Genomic DNA, 14,144 nt, shown 5'->3' on the forward strand with positions numbered 1-14,144 from the left:
AGGCTGGAGTAAGAAAGAGCCCTTGCGTGCTGGCCACGTTGGGTGCCTGCCTGGAGAGTGGAAGCCGGGGGTTGGAGGGACATCGTGCTGCTCCTGGCAACCCCCACCCAACCCGATGTCCTCCTCCGCCTGAATCCCGCTTCCCCTGGGACTCACTTCCCATCCTGGAGCGGCTGGGGTGGGAGCGCTCCCCACCCCCCTTTCCAGACCCCACTCTCCTCGTTCTTCTTCTTCATGCCTCGGGTGTTTTCCTGAGTGTATCTTCAGAACAACCCTCTGTGAAGGAGGCTAAGCTGGCCGAAGGACTGGCCCAAGGTAGCTCAGCCAAGTTGCCAAGGCCAGCATTTAAGACCACACATCCTCAGATGAGAAAGCCGGGATGAGTCATGCTAGCAGCCTGTGGCCTTGATGGGCTTTGTGGCAGCCCAGCCCAGCTGCTATAGTCCACCTCTGAACCGAAGAAGCGCAACTGGAGAGACAGAGCCCAGCACTTTTCTGACGGGACAGAAGTGCACAACTTCCCACTTGCCGCCCGCCCCAGTCTTTCTCCGGCGGCTCACTTTAGTGCGCCAAGCGGCTCATCCCAGGTGGGAATTCGGGTGGCGCTGCTTGCAGAAGGAGAAGCGGCTGGCGCTAGTGGAAACTCCCATTGTTCTTCTCAGGTAGGACTTCCGGGATCCAGACGAACGTTTTACCAAAAAGTATGGCTTGACTACTGATTTCCCATTTAAAGGAAGGGAAAACGACCTAAGTTTGGAGGACAAGTGAAAAAAACCACGAATTACATTTAAAGTTCTGTGAGATGCAAAGGAAAGCTTGCTTTTTAAACTTGTATTTTACAGCTTGTTGCTTGGTGCGGTTAATGGAATGGGGATATTGAGAAAGAAGAGACTTGGAATCAGAAGGTTAGGATTTAAGGTAAGGTTACCAGATTTTTTTCAAACAATCTGGGGGACACTTTTTTTTTTCAAAAGAGAAAAAAATGTTAGTATTTTTAAATCTTTTTTTTAAAAAATAAGAAGTAATACCTTCTCTTCTGGGTCTCCTCTGTCGCGTGGCCTTCCTCTGGGCCCCAGCCTGATCTCTTGGAGTGCTATCTGCCGTGGAGTAGGCTCGGGTCGGGCCTGGGCTCGGCCCCGTGTCCTTGCCCTCCTGGTGCTCTCCTACCATCAGAGCTTGCAGGGCAGCAGCTGAAGAAGGAGCAAAAAGGGTTTTCTTGTGTGTGTGTTTCTTTGTGGCTGATTAGCTGCTCTCCCTGTGCAAAGGTCAGAGGGGGCAGGGTTTCTGTTGAGGCAGGTGATTAGCTGTGGGAGGAGCTTATCAGAGCTTGCAGGGCAGCAGCTGAAGAAGGTGCAAAAAGGGTTTTCTTGTGTGTGTGTTTCTTTGTGGCTGATTAGCTGCTCTCCCTAGCGGCGCGCGCAGTTTGATCCATCTTTTAGATTTAGGGGAGCTAGTCTCAAATGTTTGTTGGGGGAGACCTAGGTTTTTTGGGGGGGGAGTTATTTGTCCTGTCTTCACGCTTTTTATGATGGAGGACCGCTGTAGCCACCCCCAAGACACGTTCTCAAGATGGAGGGGGAGGAAACAGCTGCAGTCGCCTGCGGTTCCTGCGCAATGTTTGCCATCTTGCCAAAGGTTGCAGGCAGCTTTACCTGCAGCAATTGCATGTTGATTGCCCTCTTAGAAGACAAAGTCCAGCAACTGGAGGAACGTGTAGCTACGCTCCAAAGAATTAGAGAGCTGGAGCTCTTCTTGGAAGCAGCAGAGCACACCGTCTCCACCAAGGAGGAGACAGGGGACTCCCCTGAGAAGGAGGCTAGTTCACCAACACAGGAGCCAGAGATATGGAGAAACGTGACTCAAAGAAGTAGGAGACCCAGGGTTCGCTCTGATTGTTTAGAAATACACAATCGCTTTGAGGTCCTCTCCGCTAGCATGGAAGACGAAGAGCAGACTCCATTTGAGGATCTCTCCCTCATTACAGTCGATCAGGTATATGAAGACGAGCAGCAAAGTCAGTCCTCAGGGAATGTGCAGGCAACCTTGGAATGGACAGCTCACGGAAGAACCCCGACCAAACCTAAGAGGAGGAGTGTAGTGGTGATAGGGGATTCCCTACTGAGGGGAACAGAAGCAGTGATCTGTGGGCCTGACAAGATGTCTCGGGAAGTGTGCTGTCTCCCCGGGGCTAAGATCCAAGATGTAACTGAACGACTGCAAGGAATCATAAAACCCACTGACAAATACCCCTTCCTCTTGGTTCATGTGGGAACCAATGACACTGCAAGCAATAGCCTCCAGAAGATCAAAAGAGACTACGAGGCTCTGGGCAGGAAATTGAAGCAATTAAATGCACAAATTGTCATCTCATCTGTCCTTGCAGTTGAACGGCGTGGCCCAGGGAGAGAGGGAAAAATAGTGGAAGTGAACAGCTGGCTTCGCAAATGGTGTAAACAGGAACGGTTTGGATTCTTAGATCACGGACTGCAGTTTCTTGAAGATGGACTTCTGGCAAGCGATGGGCTGCACCTCACAACTGTTGGGAGGAAAGTTTTTGCCAAAAATCTCAGAAACCTCATCAGGAGGGCTTTAAACTGACTAATGTGGGGGAGGGAGACAGTGCTCCTGAAGGTAGGAGTCTATCAATTGATGAAGATGATCATCCAAATGTCATAGACCAAATGGAGCAAACAGCACACAGACCTAGTGGTGGGAGGAAAAAATCCTTAAATAAGAGTCACAGGGGAATGATTAATGGACTTAAATGTCTGTACACTAATGCGCAAAGCATGGGAAATAAACAAGATGAGCTTGAGCTCTTGGTACAGCAAACTAAATATGACATAATAAGCATCACTGAAACCTGGTGGGATAAGTCCCACGATTGGAATGTAATAATGGAGGGATACAATCTATTTCAGAGAAACAGACCAGACAAGAAAGGAGGAGGAGTGGCGTTATATGTCAGGGATGTGTATACCTGTGAAGAGATCCAAGATTTAGAACCTCAAAGCCAAAGTGAGAGCATTTGGGTCAAAATTAAGGGAGAGAAGAATAACAGTGACCTCATTGTGGGAGTTTACTATAGATCCCCAAGCCAAACGGAGGACATAGATGATGCCTTCCTGGAACAGATGGCCAAGCATGCAAAAGGAAGGGAGATAGTAGTAATGGGGGACTTCAGCTACCCGGATATTTGTTGGATGTCAAACTCAGCCAAGAGCATAAGGTCAAACAGATTCCTCACTGGCCTTGCAGACAACTTCATTGTCCAGAAAGTGGGAGAAGCAACAAGAGGAACAGCCATTTTAGATCTGGTCCTAACCAATGTTGATGACCTGGTTAGTGGGGTAGAAGTGGAAGGATCTTTAGGTGTGAGTGATCATGCTCTTCTGAAGTTTACTATAGAGCAGAAAGGAGCAGCCAAGCATACTAGGACTCAATTTCTTGACTTTAAGAAAGCCGACTTCATAAAGCTTAGGGAAGTGCTGGGTGAGATCGCATGGACAGTAATACTAAAAGGAAAGGGAGTTCATGATGGCTGGGAGTTTGTTAAGAGGGAGATAGTAAAAGCACAACTTCAGGCAATACCAATGAGACGGAAACCAGTCAAGCTTGCAAAAATTTATCATGCGCCCGATAATAAATGTTGGAAATGTAAAGAAAATGAAGGTACTTTCTTTCACCTTTGGTGGACGTGCCCAAAGATTAAGGCTTTCTGGGAGATGATATATAATGAATTAAAAAAGGTATTTAAGTATACCTTCCCTAAGAAACCAGAGGCCTTTCTCCTGGGCATAGTCGGCCAATTGGTGTTAAAAAAGGATAGAACTTTCTTTATGTATGCTACAACAGCAGCAAGAATACTTATCGCAAAGTATTGGAAGACACAAGAGCTACCCACACTGGAGGAATGGCAGATGAAATTGATGGACTATATGGAATTGGCGGAAATGACTGGCAGAATCCGTGACCAGGGAGAAGAGTTGGTGGAAGAAGATTGGATGCAGCAGCCAGACTGGTGACTGGGAACAGCCGCCGAGACCATATAACACCGGTCTTGAAAGACCTACATTGGCTCCCAGTACGTTTCCGAGCACAATTCAAAGTGTTGGTGCTGACCTTTAAAGCCCTAAACGGCCTCGGTCCAGTATACCTGAAGGAGCGTCTCCACCTCCATCGTTCTACCCGGACACTGAGGTCCAGCACCGAGGGCCTTCTGGCGGTTCCCTCACTGCGAGAAGCCAAGTTACAGGGAACCAGGCAGAGGGCCTTCTCGGTAGTGGCGCCCTCCCTGTGGAACGCCCTCCCACCAGATGTCAAAGAGAAAAACAACTACCAGACTTTTAGAAGACATCTGAAGGCAGCCCTGTTTAGGGAAGCTTTTAATGTTTGATGTATCATAGTATTTTAATATTCTTTTGGAAGCTGCCCAGAGTGGCTGGGGAAACCCAGCCAGATGGGCGGGGTATAAATAATAAATTATTATTATTATTATTATTATTGGAAGAAATTCAAAGATTACTTACAGAAATATTGCAAAATTAAAGAATGTTAGAGTGATGTTGGATTGAAATTAAGTGGCTTCTAGCTGTACAGGCTTTAAAGTTATATATAGGTTAAAATTTAATGTTATATTATATTTAGATTAATGATTGGGATTAAAAAGGAGGGAAAGGAATTGCTGGACAAACAAATTGAATTGGAATACAAAAGAGGGAGGTATGAGGAGGTCCGGGAAATAAGTAAATGTAAAAGTTGTGACGAAAAGATGGAATTGTTTTTAACTGTTTTTTCTTTTTTCTTTTTGTATTTTGTATGGTGTATTTTTCTTTCTATTTTTAAATTTCTTTTTTTTTATTTATTAAGATGTCTCTTTTCATGTGAAACTTCAATAAATATCATTTAAAAAAAAAAAAAAGGAAACATGGAAGGTGCCTAAAGAAGCCAGGGTGGCTATCTAAAGAACTTTTAACTGAGTTAAGATTAAAAAATGTACAAAAAATGGAAAAGGGGGGGGGGGGACCACCAAAGAGGAATTCAAACAAATAGCCAGCACGTGTAGACACAAAGTCAGAAAAGCTAAAGCACAGAATGAACTCAGGCTTGCTAGAGAGGTTAAAAGCAACAAAAAAGGCTTTTATGGGTATGTTCGTAGTAAAAGGAAGAACAAAGAAACAGTGGGGTCACTCAGAGGAGAAGATGGTGAAATGCAAACAGGGGACACAGAAAGTGCTGAACTCCTCAATGCCTTCTTTGCCTCAGTCCCGGCAGATTGGAGGAGGGCAAATGTTGTCCCTATTTTCAAAAAGGGGAAAAGAGAGGACCCAAATAATTACCGCCCAGTCAGTCTGACATCAATACCAGGGAAGATTCTGGAGCAGATCATTAAGCAAACAGTCTGTGAGCACCTAGAAAGGAATGCTGTGATCACCAATAGTCAGCATGGATTTCTGAAAAATAAGTCATGTCAGACTAACCTGATCTCGTTTTTTGACAGAATTACAAGCCTGGTAGATGAAGGGAACGAAGTGGATGTAGCCTACCTTAATTTCAGCAAGGCATTTGACAAGGTGCCCCATGATATTCTTGTAAAGAAGCTGGTAAAATGTGGTCTTGACTATGCTACCACTCAGTGGATTTGTAACTGGCTGACTGACCGAACCCAAAGGGTGCTCATCAATGGTTCCTCTTCATCCTGGAGAAGAGTGACTAGTGGGGTGCCACAGGGTTCTGTCTTGGGCCCGGTCTTATTCAACATCTTTATCAACGACTTGGATGATGGACTCAAGGGCATCCTGATCAAATTTGCAGCAACACCAAACTGGGAGGGGTGGCTAACACCCCAGAGGACAGGATCACACTTCAAAACGACCTTGACAGATTAGAGAACTGGGCCAAAACAAACAAGATGAATTTTAACAGGGAGAAATGTAAAGTATTGCACTTGGGCAAAAAAAATGAGAGGCACAAATACAAGATGGGGGACACCTGGCTTGAGAGCAGTACATGTGAAAAGGATCTAGGAGTCTTGGTTGAACACAAACTTGACATGAGCCAACAGTGTGACGCGGCAGCTAAAAAAGCCAATGCAATTCTGGGCTGCATCAATAGGAGTATAGCATCTAGATCAAGGGAAGTAATAGTGCCACTGTATTCTGCTCTGGTCAGACCTGACCTGGAGTACTGTGTCCAGTTTGGGAACCACAGCTCAAGAAGGACACTGACAAACTGGAACGTATCCAGAGGAGGGCAACCAAAACGGTCAAAGGCCTGGAAACGATGCCTTATGAGGAACGGCTAAGGGAGCTGGGCATGTTTAGCCTGGAGAAGAGGAGGTTAAGGGGTGATATGATAGCCATGTTCAAATATATAAAAGGATGTCACATGGAGGAGGGAGAAAGGTTGTTTTCTGCTGCTCCAGAGAAGCGGACACGGAGCAATGGATCCAGACTACAAGAAAGAAGATTCCACCTAAACATTAGGAAGAACTTAGGAAGAGCTGTTCGACAGTGGAATTTGCTGCCAAGGAGTGTGGTGGAGTCTCCTTCTTTGGAGGTCTTTAAGCAGAGGCTTGACAACCATATGTCAGGAGTGCTCTGATGGTGTTTCCTGCTTGGCAGGGGGTTGGACTCGATGGCCCTTGTGGTCTCTTCCAACTCTATGATTCTATGATTCTACCTCTCTTCCTCAGCGGCCGCAAGGTCGGGGCTCCCCTCTTTTTTCTCCTTCCTCTTTCTCTCTCTTCCTTCTCCTTCTCCTTTCCTCCTTCTCCCTGGGTTGGCTCCGGGGTTTTTACTGCCCCTAGAGCGCCGCTGGGCAGTCGGCCACGTGGCTGGGCGCTCTTGCTCCCACCTCGATTTGGGTCCTGGGGGGGTGTCAGCGGTTCCCCCAGTTGACGCACCGGGCATCCCTGGCTCCCCCTCGGCAGTGGCAGCGCAGGCGGCAGTCTCAGCAGCCTGAAGCCAGCCTGGTAGTGCACTTGGCTCTGGCTGGCTTCAGGAGCTGCTCATTGTCGTGGCACCCGCCATTTTGCCTCGCCGGAAGTCCCCATATGATGTGTCTTGTGCCGTTGAACCAATCACACAACATTCCTTCCCTACTAATAAATCTACAAATCTACAATCTGTTGGGGACAGATTTGTAAATCCGGGGACTGTCCCCGGGAGACGGGGACATCTGGCAATCATTCCGTAATAGGGCTTCTCCTGCCTTTGCCAGTATGTCAGCCTTCTCAGCCTCCTTAAAGAGGGCGTTCAGAAGCACTTGTACGTCTGGCCATATGGGATTGTGAGTGGCGAAGGTGGCGCAGTCTGGATGAGTCCCTCTGTCTTGCTCTTTGGTCACTGTGACCGAGCACCATTTGGGGCCGATCAGGATCTATGGGGAAGGGGATCCACCCAGAAGTTGTGGAGGGAACGGGAAGAGAAGCTTGGTCAAGAGACTGGCTCATGTCAGAAGGAGGCCTGACTGCATCCTTGGCGAAGCCCAGGGCAGGGCAGGAAGGCAGCATTGCCCAGCGGGAAGGCATTCGGAGGCAAATCATCAGCAAGGAGCAGGAAATCCCCTCCCCTTCCCTCAAGAAGACTGAAGAATCTCTAGTGGGCATTCAGGTGAGTTCAGCATCCCAGGTCTCTGGGGTGTTCCTGTCCATTACAAAGCTGACTCGAGGCTCCGTCAACTGAGCCCCTACACTCCTTGCGTACATGAAAGGGGCACAGAAAGGATGGGAGGCAGCCTTTTCCTGGAGCCGTCTTACCTGCAGCAGTTCACTCGCTGGCTGCTGACCCTTTTCCTCCATCACCTGGATGATCCTCTCAAGAGAGGAGAGTTTCCTGCAGAGTCTGGCCAGCTGCTCATCCCTTCTCCCTGCAATCTCCTTCTCCACCTCTTCCACATGATTCAGCAGGCGCTTTTCTTCTTCTTCTTCCAGGAACTGGCGCAGTTGTCTGAACTTCTCCACAGTCTTCAGCCTCTCCGGTTCTGAGGAGGTCTGAGTGAGGAAGATGGTCAGCCTTCAAAACATCAGCAAGAGAATTAGGATTTGAATTGAACTGCTTCCACCCTCTCAGCTCACAAGTCCTCAGGCTTCTCCTTGACTGCTTTTCACATAATAAACAACAATGAGAAATAAACTCTATTTAGCTGCATTCAAAGGTGAACTTACCTAATTCGCAATTCTTGGAAAAATATGGAGATAGATAAATAAATAAATAAATAAATAAATAAATGGAGACCAAAACAGCAATCTTTTGAAATTCACACCTCTGAATTTCTCAAGGTTGACCCAGCCAGGTAATGTTCACAAAAAATGTATTTATGAGGGCAAAGCACGTATCAACATCTTTATACGAGAAGGTAGCCACCCTAGCATTTGATTCATTTTCAGAATAATAAATAAATAACAAACCGATATGGAAAAAGGAGAAATGGGGAGAAGTTGAAATGGGCAGAATTCCCCATCCCTCCTCAGTCCGGACTTGCTTCTTGAAGTGCTTGTTCCCTCACTAGTAACAATAGGGACACTTCCAAGGAGGTCTTTGCTTTCCTTGTCCAGGTCTGCTTGATAGGTCAGAATTTCCCCTCTCTCTTTCCTCCGAATCTCCAGGCGGCGACGGATCTCTCCCTGACAAGAAAAGGGAAAACTCAGCTTTGATTGAGACACAAAGAGAGAAGATGAATATTCTACTGGCTTCTTGGGTCCAGTGGCCTTGCTATAATAGCACAGTAATTTACTGGAGGAAAGAAAAGTTACAGAGGTTTTCAACCTTTTTGGGTCCACGGCTCCCTGGACCAACTCCCATCTTTCTGTGGCACCCCTGTGGGGCTCAGGAGACCAGTTAGGTCCCCCCCCCTTGCTTGCCCCCTCTCCCCCTTTCTTGAACAGCCTCCCTTGCGGAGTGCTCTCTCATCCTCCTCTCCTCTCCCCTCTCCTTAGGAGTCCTCCTCTTGGTCTCTGAGCTGCCCCCGCTGCCCCCCAGGGGCCTGGGACTTGCCTGTCCATTCCCAACAGCAAGGGCCCCTCGCCAGTTGGCTTGCTTCCTCTGAGGCCACCTCAGCTCCTGGCAACCCACACCCCCTGGCCAGCCCCAGAGGCACCATTCTCTGGGGGAGAACAGCTGGGCAAGCCTTGGGGAGGCAGAGATGGGATCCGAGGAGGGAGGGAAGGAAAGAGGGACAGAGGCCAGTGTCTCCCGCGGCACCCCTGACCATCATTCAAGGCACCCCATCTGTCACAGCACACTGCTTAAAACCACTGCAGAACTGGGATGGGAAAGGGTTCTAGTCCAACTAACTGGTCTGGAGAAGAGGAAAGGCAGCCATGCTTGCTCCTTTGTCTTCTCCGAGGAGACTTCCAGCCTGACTTCTCATCTTGAGGCCCCAGCGAGAAGTGGGAAGAGGAGGAGGAGGAGGAGGAAGCATCCCCAGAAGAAGTGTGCTCCCCACCAGTAGGTGCTTCCACCCCCCACTCCTAAATCTGCTTCCAACAGATACTGGGGGGGGGGGGGGATTCTGCACCATCTGGTCAATTCCTGGTGTTAGGAGAATTAGAAGGTCTAAGATATGAACACATACATAAATACCGTAAGTAGTTCTCATCACAAAAGAATATCCAGGTAACCCCATGAACAGCCAGGTAAACCCATCAACAGGTTTCCTGCCAGACAGGAGTCTGTTGTAGGCCACCCCTTCTGTGATGTATGTATGATGTATGGAGGGGTGGTCTTGGGCTCCAGGGTGGGCAATTTCTATATAAGGACTTGGTTTGGGGTCTCCTCCTCCCTCCTGCGTGGGGGGGGGGGGGTGAGCACCCTGTTGCAACAGGTAATAAAGATCTGGCTTACTAGTTGCTTTGCTTCTCGATATTCTCTGGTTGGCCTCTGTTATTTTCTCCTACCGATAGAGAAGCTACAAAAGGACTCTATATGGGCTCTGAGGTACCCCAGAAGGGAAAAGGAGCCGTTTTTTTTCCTTATAACACTGGCCCCCATTCCTCACCCCCTTTCAGCTGACCCCTTGCTGCTCTCTGCTTGGCAGGGTATTGAGGAGGCATCCTGCTAGCCAAAGGAGACATGTGCAATTCACATTTGTAGTGTTCTAAATATGTACAAAGCAACCTTGCTGGGGGATGTGGATGAGGTTAACCCTTTCTCTCCCTGCCATGGCCCCAACCCAAATCTTTGAAGCAGCTGTATTTCAAGGGAAGATCCCTTGGCCCCCCTGGTAGAGAGAAAGACTTTGACTCCCTCCTCCCAGGCATCCCAGCAGCCCTCAGGCTTCCCCTTGGCTGCTTCTAAGGTAATAAACAACCACCAATGAATACCATGACTACTTTGGATCTGAGAATTCAGAAGATCACCTGCCAAGAAGAATACACAGCTATTTCTCCCCCTCAAGGTACCTTGTATTCCTCGACAGCCTCTTCCAGAGGAATCGCCTCGTGGTGTTGGTGCTTCTTGGATCTGCCCCAAACCACACAGATGGGGGCTTCATCCTCCTTGCAAAAGAGTTTCAGGGGCTCCTGGTGCTTCTCACAGAGTCCTCCTTTCCCTCTTGAAGACTGAGAGTCTTGGCTACTTTGACAAAGGTAGCCAATTGCTGATTGCGGACGAGGCTCCTTCTCTGGATTCCAACTCGGCCTTGAGGACAGGAAGCCAGCCTCCTTTTTGCCCCGCTGCACTGGATCAGGCCGGACCGGCAGAAGTTGTGCCCACACTCTGGGATGGTCCCTGTGTCGTAAGAGAGTCAGGGTCAGAGAGGGGAATGAAGGAGAAGGACCCTACCAATATCAAATAGATTGTATTCTGCCTTCACACCCTACAAGAAGGTCAACGGTGCCTTGGGGAATGGATCCTTTTTCGCTGTATCTTTCTCATTGACTTTAAGAATGGATCTGAATGTATTTTTCGACTCAAATGTATTTTTCCTCAAAATGCTGTACTTTTCTAAATGTATCCAAATGTATCCGAAGGGTTTTTTGTATTTCCCCCCAATCTCATCTCCTAGAGAATGTTCCTTAAATGTAACAATCACTTGTTCCAAATGTATTCGATTCAAATGTATTCGAGTGTATACTTTTATGGGAAAACGTAGCTAGGACAATGTGGATATATATCTTGCTTATAGTGCCTTTGAACGGTCAACGTTCAACCCTCTATCCTTTCAGGAGCTGCCAAAAACACTCTCCACACCACACTGCCACCTAGTGGGTCTACAAATGATACCATGAGTACACACAAATACAAGCTCTAAAATAAATTAGTTTTATTTTCCCATAAGTATGCAAACATAAGACCATCACACCCAAATTGATAGCTATGCAGAACAGGATTCCCCCCCTCCCTCCATCGGATAGCTGCCTGCGCGGCTGTCTTTGAGGGGGGTGGAGGGAGGAACGGGCGGGATTTGTAAGGCCCCACTTTTCACATGGTGTCCTGTTGTGTGGTCGGAAAGTACTCTTTATTGTTTGATTTGGGTTAATGTCAGAATAAAAGCGAGTTCCTTCAAAATAACACATTCCTTTTTATCTTACCAATTTCTCATATTGTAAGAAGCAGAAGAAGAAACCATAGAGAGCATTCATATTTTCCTGGGAAAACGTAGCTAGGAAAATGTGGAGATATATATTGTAATGGTTCTAGGGGTTTTTCGTGCGTAAGCTTGTCCCAACCTCTGGCTGGGTTGCCTGAGTGAACCTTTCCTGTCCGGGCAGCCACTCGCCCGTGACTGTCTCAATCGCTGGCAGAATCCGTCAGTGGGCGTTTCTTAAACTTCTTCCAGCAAAGAAGCTCTTTGACGCCAAGTCTCCTCCTACTCTCCCTGCGCGGAAGCCTTCTGCGCAAGGAGGGCGTAGGCAGCGGAGGACCCTTCCTCTCCCCACTGGTCCCCGGCAAGGAGTCATGGGACCACCTCGCCGATTCCCCCATCTGCCCCCCTTCTCCATTGGAGCTACGTTGATTCTCTTCCCCGGAAGAGGGGCTGCCTCTCCCACTCCCGGGACGCTCTCCGGGATCCCTTTGGAGCTTGCTCTCTCCCTCAGACACTGATGGCAGTTCCCTGACATATTTATATTGCTTATAGTGCCTTTGAACGGTCAACGTTCCACCCTCTATCCTTTCACGAGCTGCCAAAAATACTCTCCACACCACACTGCCATCTACTGGGTCTACAAATGATACCATGAATACACACAAATACAAGCTCTAAAATAAATTAGTTTTATTTTCCCATAAGTATGCAAACATAAGACTATCACACCCGAATTGATAGCTATGCAGAACAGGATTCCCCCCCTCCCTCCATCGGATAGCTGCCTGTGCGGCTGTCTTTGAGGGGGGTGGAGGGAGGAACGGGCAGGATCGACATCGGATAGCTGCCTGCCTGCCTGCCTGCCTGCCTGAACATGCCGTGCACCCGGGGGGCGCTGCGACCAGCGCCCATTGGGAAGGAACAAGACAGGAAAAGGAAGGAAATGGGAGAGGTTTTTGTAAGGCCCCACTTTTCACATGGTGTCCTGTTGTGTGGTCGGAAAGTACTCTTTATTGTTTGATTTGGGTTAATGTCAGAATAAAAGCGAGTTCCTTCAAAATAACACATTCCTTTTTATCTTACCAGTTTCTCATATTGTAAGAAGCGGAAGAAGAAACCATAGAGAGCATTCATATTTTCCTTCTGATCAATGAAGTCAAACGTTACAATTATCAATTTTAGAATGAACACCTATAGGGAGAAGACAGATCTCAGTAAGCCAAAGCAAGACCAAGACAACCAACCCCTTCTGGAATATGGTCAGCGTGTACAACATCTAGCTGAATCATCACCAGGATAACTAAGTCAGATTGGGGGAAATATCATTCTTCAGAACCAAGACATCATTACCATTGTTACGGTAAAATCTGGGTGCGGGGCTACTCTGCCACCCAGCTCGTCGGACTAAGTCCGCGGGTCCCTGTGGAAGAAAAATGAGCTCAGCCGGAGACAGGAGCAAACTGCAGAAGATCCAAGTTTATTGCGCAACAGGTTCAAGGCGAGATTGAACAGCGAGAAAGGGGTGACATGAACTTTTGAAATTTCCCTCCATGTCCCAGAATACAGTGCAAAATACATCCCAGTTACATCATGAATACATTAAGAAGAGGTTGGGTTACACCGGATTAACATATGGAGGAGGGAGGGGGGAATATGCAGAGCTGGAGATATGCGCAGATAAGCACATCCTGAGAAGACAATGGTCCATGTATGCATAGTCTGTCACCTGGCATCGCCCGGAGGAAGGGCTTGGCAGAGCGATTTGACAGGATTAGGGTCTTGACACCTTGCTTGAGGGATTATGGAGGACAGGGGAGGTGTCATGGAGTCCTAGAGAAATTGAGCAAATTGGCACGTTGATTTTCTATGAATTTTATAGATTTTAGTCCCTTTTGACATTGACAATTGGAAATAAATGGATATATTGCAGCGAAGAAGAAGGTGAAGAAGACATGCCCCCCCTTCCGTATCACCATGCTTTCCAAGTTACCTGAAAGTCACTAGAACACTTGCGAGCACAGAGCCAAGACACAGCTGAAAGAAGAGAATCCTCTGTTATTACGGAAATGGGAATCAGAGTCTTCAGTAGCCTAGTGCTTATCACTGTGCCTGCAAGACACTGAAAGACACTGCTTAACATGCTTAAGATCTTCACTCTTGATAATTTCTCACAAGCTCGAAGCAGCCCCGGTTCTTGTTAAGGGAGAAGGCAGGGCAATGCAGCTCCTTTGGCATACTTTGCTGCCAAGGGGAAAGAGAAGGCAAAACATGTTTTCTTTACCAAGCTTGGCACTGAGTGCGATGTTCAGCAAGTTCTGAATTTCTTCTGGTGCCAAGCCTCTCTCTTGCGCAATCTTTTCCACAGTCTCCAAAGGACTCTGCAAAGCTCCCTGCTTCCGTGAGGCACTATCTTGAATTAGAAAAAAGGCAAAGTGTGATTCAAATCCATTCGAAAAACCGTCCTCATGCATGATGGCCTGTCCAATGGCTTGCTTTACCATCAATTGGCAAGGGAGCCCCATTGAGATGCCATGGCATTTGGAAAACTCTGGAATGCTGAACTTGCCTTTTGCTTTCTTGCTCCTTCGTTCAGTGGGTAGGTAGGTGTAGGTCGG

This window comes from Podarcis pityusensis, assembly GCF_964106645.2.
Source record: "Podarcis pityusensis genome assembly, chromosome: W".
Taxonomy (NCBI): Eukaryota; Metazoa; Chordata; class Lepidosauria; order Squamata; family Lacertidae; genus Podarcis; species Podarcis pityusensis.